At 27.1% G+C, this 13681-nt stretch overlaps 1 protein-coding gene across 3 annotated transcripts in view; it reads left to right on the top strand.

The window, feature by feature from the left end:
- LOC107440894 (latrophilin Cirl) overlaps positions 1–13681 on the top strand; it is a 162482-nt gene that overhangs the window by 49078 nt on the left and 99723 nt on the right. For all 3 annotated transcript variants that reach the window (XM_071188379.1, XM_071188381.1, XM_071188380.1), the window contains exon 2: positions 9147–9224. The gene's annotated coding sequence lies outside the window, so the exon portion shown is untranslated. The remainder of the gene's footprint in view (positions 1–9146; positions 9225–13681) is intronic.

Below are 13681 nucleotides of genomic sequence, written 5' to 3'. Positions count from 1 at the left end.
TAGTAAGGCTAATACATTTTTACTACTATAACGAACCTATTTATTGAGCAATTAGCTTTTGCTAACCTGTAAATGGTATTTCCCTTACAAGTTAGTATACCTGACTAATATTTACTGATTTTGTAATCAATAAATAGTACACAAAAAATTGCGTAATGAAATTTTTGATTCATGAGTTTTCCATACTTAGTCTTAGGAATTAGTAAGGCTAATACTTTTTTACTACTATAACGAACCTATTTATGAAACAACTAGCTTTTGCTAACCTGTAAATAATTTTGATGCATAACTAAATCCATTTTTAAGTTGAGAAATGCAGTTATAGTTGCAAAAAATTATATAAAATTGACACTGTAAGCAATTAATAAAATTTGCACTGTAAACAATTTTAGTATACTTTAACACCAGAAATGGTGGCAACTAAACACCAAAATTTTTTACATATTAACTACGATAGTTGAAGTCCTAAATTATTTATTATTTATTTTCCATCATTACATTTCATTTTCGAGCTTTTAGGAATTCTCTTAGTTTTTATTAATTTATATTTAATTTCAATTTCAGAGGGTGGAATATTCCCATAGCAAAAGTTAACTATTCAAAAGAAAAATATTTTTAAATGCTTAACAAAAAAAATGTAAATAAATAATTTCAAAAGAAAAATTATGAATAATTTCACGCTGAAGGAAATAATTCTGCTTAAAGCATGCATGTAGTTTTTAGGGAATATTAAAATATTTTTTGGAAGGTGCTTTTTTTTAAGTTTTAAAATTAGAGTTTTATTTGAAAAACAGGACTAATTTAGTGTAATTTATTCCAATAATTTTAATTTCATTAACATCAAAAAACTGGAAAAAAAAGTTGATATGAAAAAGATAAAGAAATAGTTTTCTCAGTTGAATTTTTAAATAACAATGACTACTGATTCTTAGGTAAACTGTAAAAAACTTCGGTGCATGATATCCATCAATTTTTGGTGCTGAGTTAAACTAAATACATTTTTAAATTGAGGAATGCAATTATAGTGCAAAAATATTCTATAAAACTTACAAAATGACAATTTTTCGAAATTATTGCGAATATATTACCAAAAATGTGCCTGTTTTTTAAACGAGATGTTTTTGCAATAAAGTCATTAAATTGATATTCTGATGCACAGGAAAATATGTGTTGTCAACTGTAAACAAACAAAAATGAAGAAAAAAAGAAATGAAACTATTACAGTGATAACGTAAATGAAAAACGCTCTGTAAAAAATCTTAATTTACCTCAATACCGAAAGTGATGACAACAATACGCCAAATTCGTTACAACTTATCGTTGTAAACATTTTACAAATGATTGTTTTATTGCGAAATTTTCATTGTTCTAACCCCGCATATTCCATACTTTTATGATTTTTGAACATATAAAAAATGTCCTCGTTTTTAATCAGTTTCCGACAAAGAGAAGTTTGAAATTTAATGTGACAAAAAGTTTAATTCAACTTCTCTAAATTGAAGTTGTTGTTAAAACAAGAAATTGTATACCGCCTCGTTAAAAACCTCGCATATATTTTTCCATTTCTTCTTTGCTGTAGCTTTTTATTACTTTATGTTAAATTTACTTAAAATGAAGTAAATTGCTTAAATGAGTAACTAACATATTTAAAGAATGTGTTGTTTTTTAAGAAAGAAATGAAATAAGTGGACTTGAACAAAATTCTTTATAAATTTTAACGAGTTTAATCTAATATGTCGACTATAAACTCCAAAAATAAAATTCTCTCATTTTTTGAATTAACTTATTGAAATCTGAAAGAAGAAAACTATTTGATGTTAATTATTTAATTAATTTTAAAAAAAATTATTAATTTACGAATTTGTTTGCAGCATTTCAAGTGTATTCGTTATTTTAAGTTAGGAATAATTAATAATAGTTAACATTAGTATTTTCAAATAATTAAATTGTTTGTTTTTTAGATGTTATAAAACAAAGGTTTATTTATTAATTAAAGACTAAATGCAAGTTGTTTGTTAAATAGCTTATTTTTATCCTAAAGTTAGATATTGCTTAATTATTGGTACTATTATTGCAGTACTTTCCGTTTCAAATATTTTGAACAGCTGCGGTTTTGTTTATAGAGTTATTCTTAGACTAGATTACATTCTCAAAAAATCTGATTCTATTTAGAGCCATAATATTCGTACCTTAAACCATAATATCGTGCTTCGATTTTTAAATCAGCTGTATTTGTTACAATCTTATTAATAAGGTGCTGAATAGAACCGCGTTTCAGTTTTAAGTTCGTTTATCGTTATTTAAGTTTAGGAAGTACAATAATATGGTTCAATTTGGCATCCTATTAAGGTTGCAACAAAAATGAACGATATTATGGTTCAAAATACTCGAAAACAGAGTCAGTGCAACTAACTTACTTATTACTCTTAAGGGCACACTCAAGTTTAAAAATGTTTAAACTTGTTAAATGTTTTTTTTTTTCACACTGCGAAAAAAAAGTATTAACAAAACTACTAGAGTATGGTAAAACGCACCATGTTTTTTGGTTCTATGGAAGCACCAAAACGCTCAATAGTTTTTACTTAAGGGCTTTAATAATGATTTTGGTAAAATTAACAATAAAATATTGTTTTATGATATGTGATATAATTTCGTAGCTGTTTTAAAATATTTCAATCACCGTAAATAGGGCCGAGATAACCTGGCTGGTAGGGCACTGAGCCCGTGTCCAAGCGGTCATGGGTTCGATCCCCACCTGTCGAAGACTCCCCGTTTAGTAAACGGTGAATGATGCGCATTAAATCTGTCTACTCACAAAGTCCTCCATGTTCTCATAACAAATCGCACCTCTGGGAGTACTGATCCAGGAGTTTCCTTGTCTTCTGGATTGGTTCAAAATTACAATGCTACGGAGTTGGACATTAGTGGTCGTAAACCCAAAATTGGGTCGGCTGTTCAACGACGGTTGTAAAATAACCGTAAATTAAAACTTGTAAAATCGAAATGTGAAGATCAAAAGTAAACAGTCAAAAAACTGTTACTCGTTGCGGCTACAATGTACTCAATGTGATACTGAAGCACTACGCTATTCCATATATAGACTTCTTAATTTCATCCATAGAATTTACTGATCACTATATATTGATAATATAATAATAATAAGACAATAAAAACATTCGTTGTTAAAGGTAGAACAAAAAAAAGCAATATATTTAATTTTGTTTCTTAAATGATTTTTTTATTTATTTATTTATTTTGGCAAACAAAACAGTAATTTTATTAAAATCATTGAGCTGCAGTATCCTCTTCCGCGTGATACTGTGGCTTAAAGATATAACATATATCCCCTTTCGATTTAAACATTATAATGTATTGATTAATGTAAAAAAAAAAATTAAAATATGCGTATAAATAACTTTGCCGCAAATACAGAAAAAAAATCCAATTAATTTAATTTTGTTTCTAAAAAGATTTTTAATTTGACAAATGAAACAGTAAAATACTGTTTCATTTTTAAAAAAACATTAAATAAAAGGCGAAATCATCAGAAAATAATTTAAAACTGCGCTAAAAGTGAAGTTAATTATTCATTTAAATTTTTATTTATGTGGTATTTCTCTGAAAGACTTAACAAGCCAAAGGTCTTGTTACAAGGCCAAAACAAGAAAAGCAACGAGCAATATTTAAATTTAAATGATTCTTGCTCCAATTATATTTGCCTCGGGTGATTCTAATTTTCTGATTATAATGAGCATGCAATTAGAGGAACCAATATATTTATTAAAACTCTTATTCTTAATTTTTCTTTAAAGCAATAAGTAAATTTTGATACGCTCCCCATAATGATGACAATTATGATGCAATAATGAACGTCTAAATGAAAAAGAAGGAAAAGAAATCGCTTCAGTTAAATGCTAAGAAGATATCAATCACATTTTTTCAATTTTTGCATTGTGAAAATTATTCAGCTCACGTTGGCTCGTCAATTAGATTTTCTCGATACTCTTTCTTTTAAACATATGTCCTCTTCTTAACTTTTTTTTTTCATTATTTCTTTTTTCTATCAATAATCAGTCGATGTCTGTTTTTTTTTCTTTGCTTTTTAAGACCTTGCGCGTGCTTATTTGAATTATTCAACCGGTGTTTCTTTAAATATTGTTTAATTTTTTCATGCGTTTTATTAATGCGTGTATTTAATAGTGCGTAATTCCCTACTAATTTATCTATAGAGTCCTTGTTATATAAAAATCAGACTAAAATTTATTTATTTTTTATTTATTTATTTATTATACCTACATTTATTTTAGAGATTTGTCATTAATTTTGATTTCCTAAAAACTTCACTTAAGTCTTCAATTATCACTGTTATCAGACTTTTTTTTTCAACCGACCTTTTTTTCTTTAAATATTGTTTAATTTTTTCATGCGTTTTATTAATGCGAGTTATTAATGCGTGTATTTAATAGTGCGTAATTCCCTACTAATTTATCTATAGAGTCATTGTTATATAAAAATCAGACTAAAATTATTTTATTTTATTTATTTATTTATTATACCTACATTTATTTTAGAGATTTGTCATTGATTTTGATTTCCTGAAAACTTCATTTAAGTTTTCAACTGTCACTGTTATCGATAAATCAGACTTTTTTTTATATATCTATCTTACTTTTTTTAGCGATTTGAGATTGATAAGATTTAAACGATGAGCATAAATTACACCTCATTAGCCCTGGCTTTTAAAAACAAAATCTGTAGTGTTAATAAATATCTTCCAAAAAGTATTTTAAGATTTCCTTAAAACTTAAATAAAATTTTCAACTGTCATTGTTATCTATAAATCGGAAAATTTTTTTTTTTACTTTTTTTTAATGTATACCTATCTTACACTTTTTTTTCAGTGATTTGACGTTAATAAGATTTAAATAATGAGTATTAACTACATTTCATTAGTTTGTTTTTTTTTTTTTTCAAAGAAAAATGAATCTCTAGAGTTTAAAATGTCTTCCTAAAAATATTTTAAGCTTTCCTAAAAACTTCATTTACGTTTTCATCTGTCACTATTATATAAAAATCAGAATTTTTTTTATACCTATCTTACATTTAAAAGAATTGATAAGATTTGAATGATGAGTATAAATTACATTTTATTAGTTGTATTTTAAAGAAAAATTAATCTCTAATGTTAATAAAGATCTTCCTAAAAATATTGAAAGTTTTCCTAAAAATTTCATTTAAGTTTTTAACTGTTATTGTTATCTAAAAATCAGCAGTCATCGTTACCTAAAAGTCAGGTTTAAAAAAACTTAAGTCATATTTTATATCTACTTTACATTTTTCTTTGACATTAATAAGATTCCATAGTTCTATTTTTCACGTAAAACTAATCTTTAGAGTTATTAAAATACTTCAAGAAGGTATTTTTATTTCTTAAAAGTTCCATTTAGGTCAATATAACTAGAAAAATTTGATTAAAAAAGCCTTTAACCTTAAACCAAACTTTTTTTACAGAAGCAAGTAAATTTCATAAAAAATTCTTTAAATTTATTACGAAATATTTCCTCCTATTTAATTTAAATTATTTCGAACAAGTAAAAGTGTTGCGTTTTAAAATTTTAATGCACTGTGAGGAAAAAAACTTTTAAATTTGTATATAAAATGTTTAATGCTTCTAAGCTTCTAAGAGTTCAAATTACGGTAAATAAAAATTAATAATTAGCATTTCTTCACTTTTTCTAGAAATTTTATGGTAATTTCTCTAAAAACTTTATTATTTATTCATAGAAAGTTTCGTAAACTTGAAATAAACAGAGATATAAAGTCCTAATAAACGTTACGGAAGTAACTAGCTTAATTTTTTAAAAAAAAACAATCTAAATATTTTAAATACTTTCGAATCATTCAAACATAATTCTTAGGTGGAAATGCAAACATTTAACAAGGAAGAATTTTCGTTTGAAAAAAAATTATTTTTGCGCGCACCAGCTTTCAACTTAATTGCCAGTTGTATTGATAAAATTAAGTGAACTTTCCTCAAAGACTCTTTGGAAGAAAAAAAAAGGTTCCGGTAAAATACCTAGTACTCAGTGTAACTTCCAAGTCTTTTGCAAAAAAATATTTTCCAGCTAATGGAAAATTTACAAGGTACATTTTTCTTTAGTGGCAAGTGAAAATATTCGTTCGAATAACAGATCAGCAAATCTTAATCCAATTGCCCTAAACTGAGACTCAATCCATTAGAAGACTAGGGCAGTCATTTATAGTTCCTGGCATATCTTATGTTCTTCTTTTGGAACTACAGTTGGCTTTAATTCGATTTACCCTCCTCGAATCTTCTGTGATTAGCCACAACCTAATGGGTTAGGTACAGCTAGAGTAAGAAAAAAGAATTCTCCAAATGCATCAAAAAAGACACTTTATTTTCCAAATAGGGTTCCCATTCACAATAAATACTCCATTTGCAGACGGGTAAAATTCATCGTGGTAGAAGGGTATAAAGGACATTTATTCTAGAACACCGACAGTTATGGCACAAATTCGCACTTTTAGTAGTGTGAACGACTTATTTTAGCGCCATCTGCGTGATTTAAGATGAACCGTGGGCGAGTTGAATTGGAGTTTTCTCTAACATACCTGGCGTGGAAGTTGAATGGCGTTGAAATTGAGATGCTTGTAGATTTAAAATGTAATTTGAATCCATGAATTAACAAAGACTGTTGATATTATTCAAAAGTTCGGGTTTAAATTTAGCTAAATCAATTCTCTTTTCTCGTAGTTTAATTATTCAAACTGTGATTGAAATCTATAGTTTTGAAAAAGAGGTATAATGTGGTAAAGTTAAGATTTCTCACAGTAAATGACTTTAAAAGCTATATTTTGAAGGCTTTGCTTTCAAAGAATATAACGCTTTTAGCGAATAATATGTCATTTTTATTACTGTTGTAGTTTTGTAACAGTTATTCACAGCTCTTAGGTTAGAATTTATATATTCTTTAATCAGGTTATAGTCTTATTTATATATTTTTAGTCACTTAAAATGAGATTAAAAAAATTTCTTGAAAACTCATGACTCTTAAACAGTTATTCATAACTGTTAGGTTGTGATTTTTTATGTTCTTTAGTCAGCCTATAGCCTTATCATCTTTATCTTATTTATAAATTTTTTAATCATTAAAATGTGATTAGCAAAAATACTGGGGAACTCCTAGATTGCTCGAAGATAACAAAGAAGTGAAGAAGCAATTGCGTTAACATTTGAGAGTATGTCTTTCGGTAAAAATCACATGTTTAAATAATGTTATTTTTATAACTGTTGTAATTTGTAACAGACATTCGTGGCACTTAGGTTAGGATTTGTATAAACTTTATTGAGGCTATAGGCTTATTTGCATAGATTTTAGTAATTTAAAATTAGATAAAAAAAAATAGTGGAACACTCCTGACTCTTAAACAGTTATTCATAACTCTTAGGTTTGGATTAGTATATTCTTTAGTCAGCCTATGGTCTAATTTGTATGTCTTTTAAGAATCTGAAATTAGATTTTTAAAAAAATAACACTGGAGAACGCACGACTCTTACACAAATATTTAAACTCTTAGGTTAGGATTTCTTTATTTTTTAGTCCGTCTATAGCCTTATTTATATATTTTTTTGTTGCTTAACATGGAGTAAAAAAAAAAAAACTTAAGAACTCCCAGCTTGTTCGGAGATAACAAACAATTGAAGGAGCAAATTCCTCACATTCGAAAGTTGACGTCTCGGCAACTGTTCCATGGTGATATAATTATTAAAAATAACAAATTATCAAATATGAAAGTCTAATTTCTTCAAAAGTTCGTCCTCTTCGTAGAAATGAATTACTGAGAAAGAAAAACACGAACATTAAGAAAACATGAGCTACTAAATATTTGTGTTAATTAATTCTTATAAATAATAATGATCCAAAATAAAATGAAATAGAAATAAATGGAATAATAATGATTCAAAACAAAGCTTTTTAAGAAATTTTGTGACAAAAAAATTTGTCCTAATACAAAAAGCGAAACCTGAAGGAAATTAAGAACAATGAATTAATGATACTGATTGTCCTACATTTAATGCATTAATTAATCTTGAATAAAAAAATTAATAAACTTCCATTATGCTGCCTTTCTTTTTCTTAAGCTGAAGCAGCTTTTATTATCTAACCTACTTGACGTCGATGATCTTTCCAAATTTGTGGTTTGACAAAACTGTGTAACTTTTTCTGCTTACTTTTAACGCAGTAATTGCTTAAAGATGTGGTGAAAAACTCATCAGCTATATTTAGAGGAAGCCGAGAGCTACTGTTGTTTTATTTAGTTGCTAACTGAGATCGCTTACTTTATGCCGTCTGTTTATGTTACACCCATTTTCAAGTATCATAATATTTTCGAAGATATATATATATATATGTAACAAAATGCCTTCCTTCAAAGGCTAGATAATCCAAGAGACTTTGGCTAATTCAAATAGATAGGCATCTTATTAATTTATAAAAAAAAATTTTAACAGCTTGCGATTGATTTTTCCATGAATGACAAAGGTGGTTTCTCAAAGCTGATGGTTCTGTATTAATTTGTTATAATCATATCAATATATGGATATCAGTTTGACTTTTCGCAGAAATTAGATTAATTTCGTCATGACTTTAAAAGCGTCCCCATGAGATAATTGTAACAAAATGGCGCTTTGAATGAAGTTTATTACTATTACATATTAATTTGTTATAATCATATCAATATATGGATATCAGTTTGACTTTTCTCCGAAATTAGATTTATTTCGTCATGATTTTAAATGCGTCATCATTAGATAATTGTTGCAAAATGGAGTTTTGAATAAAGTTTGTTACTATTACATATTAATTTGTTATAATCAAATCAATATATGGATATCAATTAGACTTTTCGCAGAAATTAGATTAATTTCGTCATGACTTTAAATCCGTCACCATGAGATAATTGTAACAAAATGGCGTTTTGAATGAAGTTTGTTACTATTACATATTAATTTGTTATAATCATATCAGTATATGATTTTCAGTTTGACTTTATGAACAGATTAAAATATTTGTATGAATGAATTTATTCTAGAATTCTAATTTATTACATCGTATTTATTGTAGGGTTTGATTACTGAAAAATATAGTCTTCATCTTATTGAAGATATAGAAAACCTCCCTGTAGTTATAGACTCATTGTTGGTAAGTACTAAATTTTAATTAATATCTCATGTATTAAAAGAAATGCAGGTGTTTTGTAATGACTGCTCTTAATGTATATTTTTCGAATCCTTTTCCTTTTCAAAAATGAAGTAACACAAAATTCACATCAGAAGTCATAAATTTATAAAGTTGGGGAAAAATAAAAGAACTATCGAAGTATAACAACTCACTAGTAAGGAAGAAGAGATTGAAAAAGTCAAAACTTGTTTGGTTGCGGATGAAAACAGTTAAAAGATAATTGTTGGAAAACACTTCAAACTTTCCAAATAGGTTTAAATATTTTCAGCCCTGCCTTCTTCACTGGTGAAGAAGACAGAATTCGTCAATTTTCGATAGTACACACATTTATTTATTTTTAGGTATGAATATTAATCGCACTGTAAGAAATGGATTTTCAAATACCTCGAAACTTTCTTCATTTTTGACGAAGCCGTTTCCTAGTATATGCTCCCAGCAAAAATCTTGTCAAACTGAAGAAGTAACTATCGTCCTTCTTTCGAGGAAACTAATTTCGTCAAAATTAAAAAAATATTTCATCATTCTATTCTTTTTCCAAAAAAAAGAAACCTTGTGTTGCGTAATGTATTTAAATTCTCTAATAATTATTTTTAACGTGGGTACCATATAGGTGGCAAAACACAACAAGGTTTGATAGATTATATATATATATATACTTTTATTTGTAAAAAATGATTTTAGATAATTAATTTAATATTTACGAACAATTTTAATAAGTTATACGTTTCATTCTATGATTTATCAGAAGTTTTGAAACTATTTTTCCTTTGGGAGATTAAAATATAAAGCAATATTTGTAGTATTGTATCTGATAACTTCAGTAAATAAAACGGCAAGACGAGCTATTTGTAAATACTGTTTCAAAACCTTCCAAAAACTTTTTTTTTATTAAAATAACAAAACCTATTTGTTCTAGTCAAAGGCACGGTCTTATGACGAGATTTCGATTTTTAAAAACAATCTTATAAAATTGAATTTTTATTATTTAATCCCAAAAGATTTTTATTCCATAGAAGAGATAAATAAAATATCTTATTATAATAAAAATTGCGGAGTTATAATGAGATTAAATAAAAAAATTCCTTAGGAAATAAACAAATGGGATAAAATATAGTTATAGAAATTCCTCGAAAAGTTAGAACTTAAAATTCTTTTACAAAACAAAACACAAAAATGTTATTTTTAAATTTTCTTGTTGTGGATTTGAAATGGAAAGATTTGTATTTTAAATTCGAGTGTCTGATAACTACGTAGTTTAAATGCAGATAAAATATACTAAAGTTGGAAATAGTTAAACAAAAAGAGGTAGTATTTAAAAATTCGTTTTTTAAATTATTTGTCGAGCATTATTCAATTAATTTCTTTTAAATTTATTATGTTAATAAAAAAATTATTAATACTAGCATAATGCCAAGATTCCATTTAACCTATACTTCCGAGTCAATTTAGGATTCTTTTTTGTTTATTTCTCCTTTTTTTTTTTTTTTTTTTTTTTTTTTTTTTTTTTTTTTTTTTTTTTTTACAGTCCCTTCCCTCTCGTTCTTTGAAATTGAAACTCCATGTATGATAAAAATGATCAGCTCTGATGTCCTCCTTGGCTTGCGTTTAAATTTGTAGCTAGCAAAAATGAAAAATAAACACCGTGTAAACTAAATAAAGTTTGTACGTAAATAAAGTTTAGAACAATCCTAAACTTTGAGCCGTGGTGGCTCAGGGGATATAGCACTCGCCTCTCAATTAGGTGAGCCGGGTTCAAATCCCGGTAATGGCTGGTTGCTTCGAATTACGCACCCGGCTCAACAGTGCTGACGTAAAATAACCTAAATGGTAGACAGATTATGGGTTAGAGTTCTCTTGCCATCAGGCTAACCGTGGGAGGATTCCGTGGTTTTCCTCTCCATGTAACGCAAATGCGGGTTAGTTCCATCAAAAAGCCGTCCACGAAGGCAAATTTCTCCCAATACTTGATCCAGGAGTTCCCTTGTCTTCTGGATTAGGTTCAATGTTACGGAGTTGAACATTGGTACCCGTAAACTGAAAATTCGGACGGCTGCTCAACGAAGCTTATAAAATTCAAAACATTAAAAATTAAATGCTAAACCTGAAAAAATAATCTCATTTCAAGCGATTTTTTTTCCTTTAATTTGTCTAAAAAAAAGTGAATCTGGGGCAGCCGATGTCAAGACGTATTAGTTCTACTACTGCCACCCCCATTTTGATGGTCGAAAAAAAGATTTTTAATTCAGAAAAATTATGCTTTTGTGTAATTACTTAATACTCTGTAAAAAATGTTGGTGCATAGTTGCCACCATTTTTGGTAATCAGGTAAACTAAAATTTTCTGCTGTGCAGGTAGTCACATTTTTTATTTACCTTTTCACTATTATAGTTTTACTGATTCATTTTTTGTTTGTTCACTGATAACACGTTTTCGTGCGCATTAGAATCAATTTATGGCATCCCTGCAAAAACATTTCGTTTAAAATACAAGCACAGTTTTAGTAATACATTCGCACTAATTCTTTCAAACAATTGTTATTTTGTCAATTTCATATAATTTTTTGCACGATTTGCTGTTCCGTAATTAAAAATGCATTTAATTTACCTCGACACAAAAAATGGCGACAACTATGCACCAAAATTTTTTTCAGTGTAGTAAACACTAATTAATTAGAATATTTAAGGTTAACCTTTTAAACAATAAGCTTGATTCACCAAAATCCGATCATTAGAACGAAAGTTATTCAAGAAGTTATCCTTCTTTTCATCCTTCCACTCATTCAGGGACACTTAGAAAACAGTTTAATAGTTTTAGAAATAATTAGAACTCTTCATCGAAAAACTCTGTCGTTTTATGAAATAAATAATAACCTAATTTTATAACTTGAGATTTTGTTACAAATTTTCTGAACTATTACTTTTAGTCATCTAATATCAGCGAACCTTTATACTGATTAAGAAGATAATGTAAATTGTCATGAGTGGGAGCATCATTTTTGTGAAAATAAAAAGCGTTTTTGATCTAATTTTTTAATATTTGAAAATTTTCACCATTTCTGCGTTGTTAAATTTAGAAAAATATAAAGAATTATTAATTGTTTATAATTATTTTATAAAGTTGTTAAAGTATAATATACTCACCAAATTGGTGGTATTTTAAAAGGTTTAATAGCTTTTTAAATATTTGAGCTCTTTGTACATTTTAAAGTTCAAACAATTCTTTTAGGCATGATAGAAATTAATTGTATAGATTGAAATTTAACTATTGCCTAGAGTTTAAGTTAAAGTTGGAGTTAAGTTAGTTAAGTTAAAGTTAACTAGTGTTTCGTGAAAGATATTCGCGAAACTCCCTTAAATTAATGAAAAATTAGCTTTTTGGAAAATTTTAGGGCAAAAAATTATCAAGTTTCCGATAAAATTTATGCAATAATAGACCAATAATTGTAAAAAAGAAAAAACTGAAAGTGTAATAAAATATTTAAAACGTTCTGATATACTATCTTTAAGGGCTTAAATTATGATAAATTATAAAACAATGAAACACATGCCTAAAAACTTTTACTCAAATTCTAGTAATTTATAAACTATTTATAATAAAACGTTTTTTTAAAGTTCAGTTTTGTATAAATAAAAAGCGTTTTTTAACTAATATTTTTAATATTTGAAATTTTCTCTAACTCTGCAATATTAAATTCGTAAAAGTATGCAGAATTATTAATTGATTATAATATTTTTTATAAAGGATATAAAATCTCCTCATATTGGCGACATTTAAAAGGGTTCAATATATTTTTTCTAAATATTTGAGCCGTTTGTCCATTTTAAAGTTCAGACAATTCTTTTAAACCTGATAAAAATTTATAGTTCAGATCAAAATTAAAGTACTGCTTTGGGTTTAAGTTAAAGTTGAAGTTAACTCGGGTTTGGGGAAAGAAATTCGCGGAATTCCCTTAAACTACTTAAAAAATGAGAATCTTGCAAAATTTTAGAATAAGAAAGAATCAAGCTTTTCATGACGTATTATAAAATTTATACCGTAATATATCAATAATATAAAAAAGATAACAGTTGAAAGTGAGATAAATTACTTAGAATATTTAAAACACGTCGATACAATGCTATCTTTAAAGACTTAAATTATGATAAATTATAAAATAATGAAACACATGTCTAAAATCTTTTACGCAACGTCTAATAATTTATAAACTATTTACAAAAATACTATATAAAGATACATTTATGCTCTTCATTTATCAAATAAAAGTAAAAAGTGAGCCACCTAAACCAAAAAGTAGATACCGAAACTTACACCATAACATAAAAGTCACTCGAAATTGGCATGTTACTCACGTTTTGGTGATTGATTACGTAGAGTGCGTCTTATTTCATGTAACAATCACTTTTCTTTTTCTTTTCCCT

Source organism: Parasteatoda tepidariorum, chromosome X2 (assembly GCF_043381705.1).
Source record: "Parasteatoda tepidariorum isolate YZ-2023 chromosome X2, CAS_Ptep_4.0, whole genome shotgun sequence".
Taxonomy (NCBI): domain Eukaryota; kingdom Metazoa; phylum Arthropoda; class Arachnida; order Araneae; family Theridiidae; genus Parasteatoda; species Parasteatoda tepidariorum.
This window is presented reverse-complemented; position numbering and strand designations above follow the sequence as displayed.